This window comes from Gorilla gorilla, chromosome 2, assembly GCF_029281585.2.
Source record: "Gorilla gorilla gorilla isolate KB3781 chromosome 2, NHGRI_mGorGor1-v2.1_pri, whole genome shotgun sequence".
Lineage (NCBI taxonomy): Eukaryota > Metazoa > Chordata > Mammalia > Primates > Hominidae > Gorilla > Gorilla gorilla.
Window position 1 is genome coordinate 30,353,197 of NC_086017.1, and position 9,446 is coordinate 30,362,642.

General features: G+C 35.6%; 1 pseudogene; it reads right to left on the minus strand.

Annotated features, from left to right (window-relative positions):
- Window positions 1–766: 766 nt before the first annotated feature.
- On the minus strand, window positions 767–864 carry LOC115934119 (uncharacterized; annotated as a pseudogene).
- Between the last annotated feature and the right edge of the window lie 8,582 nt (window positions 865–9,446).

Consider the following 9,446-nt stretch of genomic DNA (forward strand, 5'->3'; position numbering starts at 1 on the left):
CTCAGGTCTCTAAGAATGTGTTTCGTGAATCTGGGTTCTCCAGTGTTGAGTGCATATATATTTAAGAGAGTTAAATCTTCTTGTTGAATTGAATGCTTTATCATTATGTAATGCCCTTCTTTGTCCTTTTTGATCATTGTTGGTTTAAAGACTGTTTTGTCTGAAATAAGACTAGCAACCACTGCTGTCTTTTTTGTTTTCTATTTGCTAGACAGATCTTTCTCCAACTCTTTATGTTGAGCCTATGAGTGTCCTTGCATGTGAGATGGATCTCTTGAAGACATCATACAGTTGGGTCTTGCTTCATTATTCACTTGACACTCTGCCTTTTAAGTGGGGTGTATGGTCCATTTATATTCAAGGTTAATATTGATATTGGTGGATTTGATCCTGTTACCATACTGTTAGCTGGCTGTTATGTACACTTGACTGTGTAGTTGCTTTATAGTGTCAATGGTCTATGTACTTAATTGTGTTTTTGTGGTGGTCTGTAATGGTCTTCTGTTATCATGTTTAGCACTCCCTTAAGCACCTTTTCTCAGGCCAGTTTGGTGGTAATAAATTGCCTTACCATGTTCTTGTCTAAAAAGGATTTTATCTCTCCTTTACTCATGAAACTTGGTTTGGCTGGATAGGTTTTGTTCCTTTTTTTAAATTTTTCTTCATTTTGGTCTGAGTTGTTTCGAAGAACTGGTCATCAAGCTCTGAGATTCTTTTTTTCCTCAGACTAGTATACTCTGCTGTTCATACTTCCAATTGTGTTATAAAAAATATGCAATGCTTTACAAATTTGCATGTCATCCTCACACAGGGGCCATGCTAACCTTCTCTGTATTTTTCCAATGTTATTAATAGTATATGTGCTGCTAAGGTGGGTACTACATTCTTTTTCACAGCTATGTAGTATTCCATGCACTATATTTTCATTTTCTAATCCACTGTTCATGGACACCTAGGTTGGATCCATATATTTGCTATTGTGAGTAGTGCTGCAGTGAACATACAAGTATAAGTGTCTTTTTGGTAGAATGATTTATTTTCCTTTTGGTATATACCCAGTAATGGGATTGCTGGGTCAAATGGTAATTCTATTTTAAGTTCTTTGAGAAAATTTCGAACTTCTTTCCATAATGGATGCACTAGTTTATATTTCCACAGTATATAAGCATTTCCCTTTCTCCACAACCTTGCCAGCATCTGTTATTTTTTGACTTTTCAGTAATAGCCATTCTGACTAGTGTAACTCATTGTGGTTTTGATTCCCATTTCTTTGATGATTAGTGATATTCATATGTGTGTCAGTCATCTGCATGTCTTCTTTTGAGAAATGTCTGTTCATGCCCTTTGCCCATTTTTATTAGGGTTATTAATCTTTTGCTTGTTGAATTGTTTAAGTTCCTTATGGATTCTGGAAATTAGACCTTTGTCAGATGCAATGTTTGCAAATATTTTATCCCATTCTGTAGGTTGTCTGTTTTCTCTGTTGATAGTTTCTTTTGCTGTGCATAAGCTCTTTAGTTTAATTAGATCCCACTTGTCAATTTTTGTTTTCATTACAACTGCTTTTGAGGACTTAATCATAAATTCTTTGCTAAGTCGAATGTCCAGAATGGTATTTTGTAAGTTTTCTTCTAGGATTTTTACAGTTTGAGGTCTTCCATTTAAATCTTTAATCAATCTTAATTAATTTTTGTATATGGTGAAAGGTAGGGATCCAGTTTCATTCTTTTGCATATGGCTAGGCAGTTATCTCAGTACCATTTATTGGACAGGGAATCCTTTTTTCATTGTTTATTTTTGACAGCTTTGTTGAATATCACATGGCTGTATGTGTGTGGCTTTATTTCTGGTGTCTCTATTCTCTTCCTTTGGTCTATATGTCAGTTTTTGTACCAATATTATGTTGCTTTGGTTACTGTAGGCTTATAGTACGATATAGTTTAAATTCAGGTAATGTGATGAATCTGGGTTTGTTCTTTTTGTGTAGGATTACATTGGCTATTTGACCTCTTTTTTTGGTTCTGTATGAATTTTAGAATATTTATTTCTAATTATTTGAAAATTGATGTTGTTTAATAGGGATATTGTTAAGTTTGTAGATTGCTTTGGGCAGTATGGCCATTTTAGCAATATTGATTCTTCCAATTCATAAGTGTGGAAGGTTTTTCCATTTGTTTATATCATCTCTGATTTCTTTCAGCAATGTTTTTAAATTCCCATTGTAGAGATCCTATTTAGTTAGGTGTATTTCTAGATATTTTATTAGTTTTTGGTGCCTAGTATAAATATAATTGCATTCTTAATTTGGCTGTCAGCTTGAGTGTTATTGGTGTATAGAAATGCTGCTGATTTTTGTACATTGATTTTGTATCCTGGAACTTTATTGAAGTTGTTTATCAGTTCTAGAAGCCTTTTGGCAGTCTTTAGGATTTTCTAGGTGTAGGATTATATCATCAATGAAGAGAGATAGTTTGACTTTTTCTTTTCTTATTTGGATGCTTTTTTTCTAGTGCGTGATTGCTCTTGCTATCACTTACAGTGCTATGTTGAATAGGAATGGTGAGAGAGGACATCCTTTTCTTCTGCCAGTTCTCAAGGGGGAAATCTTCCAGCTTTTCCTACTCAGTATGATGTTGACTAAGGTTTTGTCATAGATGGCTGTTATTATTTTGAGTTATGTTCCTTCATTGCTTAGTTTGTTGAGAATTATCATGAAAATATGTTAGCTTTTATTGAAAACATTTTATGTATCTATTGGGATGATTGTATGGTTTTTGTTTTTAGTTTTGTATATATGGTGAATCACATTTATTGATTTGCTTATGTTGAACCAACTTCATATGCAAGAAATAAGGCCTACTTCATTACGGTAAATTAACTTTTTGACGTGCTGCTGGATTCTATTTGCTAGTATTTTGTGGAGGATTTTTGTATCTATATTCATCATGAATATTGGTCTATAGTTTTCTTTTTGTATTGTGTCTTTGCCAGATTTTGCTATCAGGGTAATTCTGGCTTCACAGAATTAGTTAGGGTGGAGTCCCTCCTTCACAATTCTTTAGAACAGTTTCAGCAATATTCTTACCAGCTCTTCTTTGTATGTCTGTATATTTTGGCTGTGAATCCATCTCGTCAAGGGCTTTATTATTTTTGGTAGGTTTTTTATTACTGATTTAATTTCTGAAGTCAATGTTGATATGTTCGGGGTTTCAAGTTCTTTTCAATTCAGTCTTTGCAGGTTGTGTGTTTCCAGGAATTTGTCCATTTCCTCTAGATTTTCTAATTTGTGTGGATAGAGGTGTTCATGATAGTTTCTGAGGATCCTTTATAATTCTGTGAGATCAGTCGTTATTTCTGATTCTGCATGTTTGGGTTTCCTCTCATTTTTTCTGTGTTAATCTAGCTAATGGTTAATTGATCGTATTTATTTATTCTTTCAGAGAACCCACTTTTGCTTTATTTGATCCTTTGTATGAATTTTTGCCTTTCAATTTTGTTCAGTCTTGCTCCAATTAGAGTAATTTGTTTTCTTCTGCTAGCTTTGGGGTTACTTTGTTCTTGTTTTTCAAATTGCTGTAGATCTAGTATTAGATTGTTAAATTGAGGTCTTTCTAACTTCTTGATGTAGGTGTGTTTGCTACTTTTTAGATGTCTATTAGGTCCAATTGTGCGAGTGTTTAATTTAGGTCCACAGTTTCCTTGTCAGTTTTCTGCAGCAATGATCTGTCCAATTCTGTCAGTGGAATGTTGAAATTCCACACTATTATTATGTGGCTGTGTAAATACTTTTGAAGGTCTAAAAGTACTTGTTTTATGAATCTGGGTCATCCAACGTTTGGTGCATATATATATTTAGAATTGTTAAGTCTTCTTGTTGTATCGAATCCTTTATCATTATATATTACATTTCTTTATCTTTTTTTACTCTTGGTTTAAAGTCTGTTTTGGCTGATATAAGAATGGTGACCCCTGATCTTTTTTTATTTTCTGTTTCCATAATAGGACTATGTACGTAAATTTATTTTTGTGGTAGCAAGTATCTTTCTTTCATTTCCATGTTTAGAACTCCCTTAAGAATCTCTTATGAGGCTGGCGTAGTGGTAATGAATCCCCTTAGCATTCGCTTGTCTGAAAAAGATTTTATTTCTCCTCTTCTGAAGCTTATTTTGGGGAGAAATGAAATTCTTGGTTAGAATTTCTTTTCCTTAGGGATGCTGAAAATAGGCCTCTAGTCTCTTCTGGCTGTCAGGTTTCTGCTGAAGAGATCGTTGTTAGTCTGATGGGGTTTGCTTTGTATGTGATCTGACCATTTTCTCTAGCTGCCTTTAAGACTTTTTCTTTAGCTTTGACCTTGGACAGTCTGGTATCTATATGCCTTTGTGATGTTTGTCTTGCATTGTATATCACAGGTATTCTCTTAATTTCTTGTGTTTGGATGTCTATCTCTATAGCAAGATAAAATAAATTTTCTTGAATTATTGCCTTAAATATGTTTTCCAGTTTGTTTACTTTTTCTCCTTCTCTCACAGGTATGCCAGTAAGTCTTAAGTTTCATTGTTTTAAAATTTTCAAAAAAATTTTGACTGAATGTGCTAGTTTGAAGAACCAGTTCAAGCTCTGAGTTTTTTCAATTCCAGAAGCTCTGATGCATTTCTTTTTAAGATGTGTATCTCTTCCTTCTTTTCCTGAATTGTTGAGAAGTTTCTCTGTGTTGATTTTTAACTGTCTTGGATCTCATTAAGCTTTCTTGCAATCCATGCTTCACATTTTCTGTCATTTTTGAGTTTTCATTTTCTTTAGGGACCACTGCTGCAGAGCTGATGTGATTCTTTGGTGGTGTCACAATATTCAGGTTTTTCATGATGACAGAACTCTTGCCCTTTTTCCTTGTCATCTCAAGACACTGGCACTTCCAATTTATGTAATTATTTTCATGTGTCTTTCTTTCCTTTTTTTTTCTTTCCCTTTTCCTCTTTGCCTATGGGGTGTGACTGTAGAGAGTGTTGGGTAGAGTCTTTTGGCTTTGCTTCTACAGTCCTATGCACTTCTGTCAGCAGGTTTTATATTGGACTGTGCAGTTTGATCTATAGGCCAGTAGATGGCGCTTACAGATAAGAACTGGCTATGGCCAATGTGGATGAGTATATACTGGATCTTTTTTTACTGGGAGACTGTTGAGAGCCAGCCTCAGGCAATGGGCTGATTCGTGAAGTGAACAGTGGCCTGAGCTCCCTGATAAACCCTGTAGGAAAGGATGAAGATAGGCAGGGCCAGATTAGGCAAGCCTGCCTACAGGTTCCCTGATGGCAGGCACAAGCACCAGCACCAAGAAGGAGATCCAGTGAGTGGCCACCAAGTTTTCAGAAGTGGGCATAGGCATGGAGCTGGGGAAATCTCTGGCTTCAAGTCTCTGCATGAGGGTGGGGCAGCCTAAACTCCTGTTCCAGAAGAATGGGTGTTCAGATGTCTGGAGATCTTCCTGGGCGTGGAGCATAGAGGGTCCTGCTGCACCACAATCTCTGCACAGGAAGGGTGGGGAGATTCAGGCTGCTAATCCACGTGAGCAGGTGCTCCAATGCTGGAGATATGCCTGGGCATGGAGCAAGGAGGTCCTCACTTCACTATAGTCTCTGCGAAGTGGAGTTCAGACTGCTGATCCAGGTGGGTGGGTGCTCTGAATGCCAAGAGCTTCTTAGCAGACTTTATTACTTTCAGACAGTATAATTACTGTCAGAAATACTATAAATGGCAGGGCATGCTGTGTACTGTGATTCCAGGTGGTGCCTTTTATATGATAGTCTAATTTAGTCTCTATGTTAACGGAATCCCTGGAGTTGTACAGGGCCCTGCTTTCCCAAACTTATATGGCAGCCTTCACACTGTTGAGGTCACTGTGGCCATGATGTTACTTCCAGCTTTCCCATAATTAACTGCTTCCTGCTCCAGGCTCTTTTGTATTTACTGATGTTTTCTAGAGCCGCTTTATTCCTATGACTTATTTAGAATTCAGTGTTTGTTCACCACTAAAAATACTCTGTCTTTATGACCAAGAAGAGTAAATGTTGGGCAGCAGTGTTAGATATGATGATCACACTGTTTATTTTTGAAGTGTTTGGAGACAAACCTTGATGGAGGCAGAACGAAGAGTAAAAATAATTTGGCCTAAGGATTGCTAACTGTGTAACCTTGGGCAAGATGCTTAAACTCTTTAGAGCCCTTAATTATGTTATATGCAGAATGGAGATAATAATGTATTTGCTTTTCTTTTGGTGAAGATTAAATGAGATAATAGATGTAAAGTGTTTGAATCAAGGTCTAACACTTATTAGCAGTATGTATTAGTTGCTCAAAAGTTATAAGTTGTCTTCTTATCATCCTTTTTATCTTGATTGTTGAAGTTTTTAAGTTTGATACATTAAAGGTTTCATTTCTTTTTTGGGTATATTAAGTCTTTTATCATAATGTTGTGTTCCTTTCTGTACTTAGTAATTTTTTTTCTTTTCTCTGAAGTCTACTTTATCTGCTATTCATATAGCTATATAGCTTTTTTGTGATTGTTTTCATGGTATATTTATTTTTCTTCTATTTACTTTTTACCTACTTATATCAGTATATTTGAAATGAATTTCTTGTAGACAGCAGATAGCTGAGTCATTTTGAACTATATTCTGATAATTTTTTAATATAAAGCGTTTATATTTTAATTGGTGTCTTTAAGCCCTTCATATTTAGTGTAATTTTTGATGTCAGGATTTAAGGCTGCCACTTTATTGTTTTGTTTGTCTTGTTTTTGTTTCTCTCTTTCTCTTTTCTTACCTTGCTGTGGGTTACTGAAATAATTTTTAGTGTTACATTTTTCCTTATCTGTAGTGTGCATATATTTCTTTGTGTATGTTTTAAAAATATTTTTCTTAGTGATTGCTCTAGATATTACCCTATATTCCAATTTAAAGTTGCACTAAATTATATACATAAAGCTCAAATCAGCCTACTCCAAATCTGCTTCACATTTTCCTCCCATCCTACTGGGCCGTGGGGAGAGAAAAGTATACATTCAGTGATATGTATAAGCCTTCTCAAGTAAGTGTGTAAATTATATAATTGAGTGTGTATTTTAAACTAGAAAAATAATGTGTCATTGTAAAAATAAAGGGTAACTCCTTCTTATTTGCTGTTTCCCATTCTTTTTGATACTTATCTATACATATAATCATATGAAAATCCTTCTTTTTTTATTTTTTATTTTTTGCAGACAGAGTGTCATTCTGTCACCCAGGCTGGAGTGCAGTGGTGCAGTCCCGGCTCACTGCAACCTCTGCCTCCTGGATTCAAGCGATTCTCCTGCCTCAGCCTCCCAAGTAGCTGGGATTACTGGCGTGTGCCACCAAGCCAGCTAATTTTTTTTTTTTTTTTTTTTTTTTTTGAGACGGAGTCTCGCTCTGTCACTGGTCTGGAGTGCAGTGGCATGATCTCGGCTCACTGTAACCTCCACCTCCTTGGTTCAAGTGATTCTTTTGCCTCAGCCTCCCAAGTAGCTGGGACTATAGGTGCACGCCACCATGCCCAGCTAATTTTTTTATTTTTAGTAGAGGTGAGGTTTTGCCATGTTGGCTAGGATGGTCTCGATCTCTTGACCTTGTGATCTGCCTGCCTGAGCCTCCCAAAGTGCTGGGATTACAGGTGTGGGCCACCACATCCAGCCTAAGTAAAATATTTTATTTGATTTATTTTCAGTCTTCAAGAGCCGGGGCACTGGCAGATTTCATGACCAAATATTAGAACCATGACAACTCAGGAAACCAAGTCTATTTCCTCTAAGTACCACCTATTTAGAGTCAGAAGGAACCTCCCCTGAATTTTGTAGGAATTATTTCCTTGCTTTAAAAAATATCATCACAACTTTTTGTGCCTTAGTAAACAAAATAGTCCATTTTTTGCCTGTTTTTGAACTATATACAAATGAAAACATACGTTTATATTATTTTGTATTTTGATGGTTTTGCTCAGTATTATAGCTATGAAATTCATTCATGTGGTTTTGAGTAGATATAAATCAATAGGAAAAAGATACATAGCTCAATAGGAAAATTGGAAAAATACTTAAATGGACATTTCAAAAAGAAGGAAATTCATTGGTTAAAAGTTATATTTAAAAATATACCACCTCATTTGTAATCAGGAACATGCAAATGAAAACTACTATGTAATACATCCACCAGATTAAAAAAAATGGAGCAACACTATGTGTGAGGATGAAAAGCAGTAAGAATTTTTTTTTTTGTGTGTGTGTGGGTAAATTGTGTAATTTCATAGGAAGACTGTCCTGTTTACTGTCTGTCCTCTGTGTGGGAGCATCTGTGTGCAGACACAAGCACAGCAGTAGCAGGACTTGCGAAGCCTGTGGCCATGTACTTACCCCTTTCTCTAAGGAAGATGTAAGGACTTCAAAATAAGCTCATTTTATTATTGTTATTATTATGCTTTAAGTTCTGGGATACATGTGCAGAACGCACAGGCTTGTTACATAGGTATACACATGCCATGGTGGTTTGCTGCACCCATTAACCTGTCATCTACATTAGGTATTAAGAGCAGTAAGAATTTTTATATACTACTGATACGTGCAAAATTCAGTACAACCATTTTGGAAAATCCCCCTGGCATAATGCTGGGTAATATACCAGAAATTCCTCTCTTCTGTATATAATATAGAAACACTGGGGTATATGTAATCAAGATTCTTGTGCAAGAATATTTATAATAATATTTTTCACAGTTGCTCCAAATGGGAAGGAACTGGATAAATCAATTGTAGTGGATTCATAAATAGAAAACCATATGGCAACAAAAATAAGCAAGCTACATCCACTTTAGATTTCTGTGAATCAAATTTATTGCTTTCTTATCCATTTCATTAGTTTTCTACTGTATCTAGTGACATTTTGGAAATTTACTTGAACTAACATAAACTATAGAAATTTTTTATTTTGCATATTTTGAACCTGATGGTTTACCGTATATATACTAACTTCTTAAATCCAGTATTTTATGGCATTTGTTTCAGCTTGAAGAACAAAGCAAAGTAGAAAAATGTAGTGCTAGGTTCATCGGCTCTCACCAGGTCAGCACAGTGCAATCCTGCCTGACATGCACTATGACCCATTTGCCTTTGCAAAAGGTCACTGGGAATTTCAGAAAACAAAATAAAGGCAGAGATCAAACTAGTAGGAGAATTCAATGGAAAGGGAGAACACCAGCCAATTTGGCATTATGTTGAGAAGCTATACCTATACCTTTTTTTTTTTTAAACTTGTGATAGGGCATAAAAGCTGTTGAATGGGTTTTAAACTCTTAGAATCTCCCTCTCTCTTTCTTTTTCTTTCTTTCTTCTTCTTTTTTTTTAACCATGAAGATTTGAGGAGGAATGGGGATAAGGTAAGTGCTCC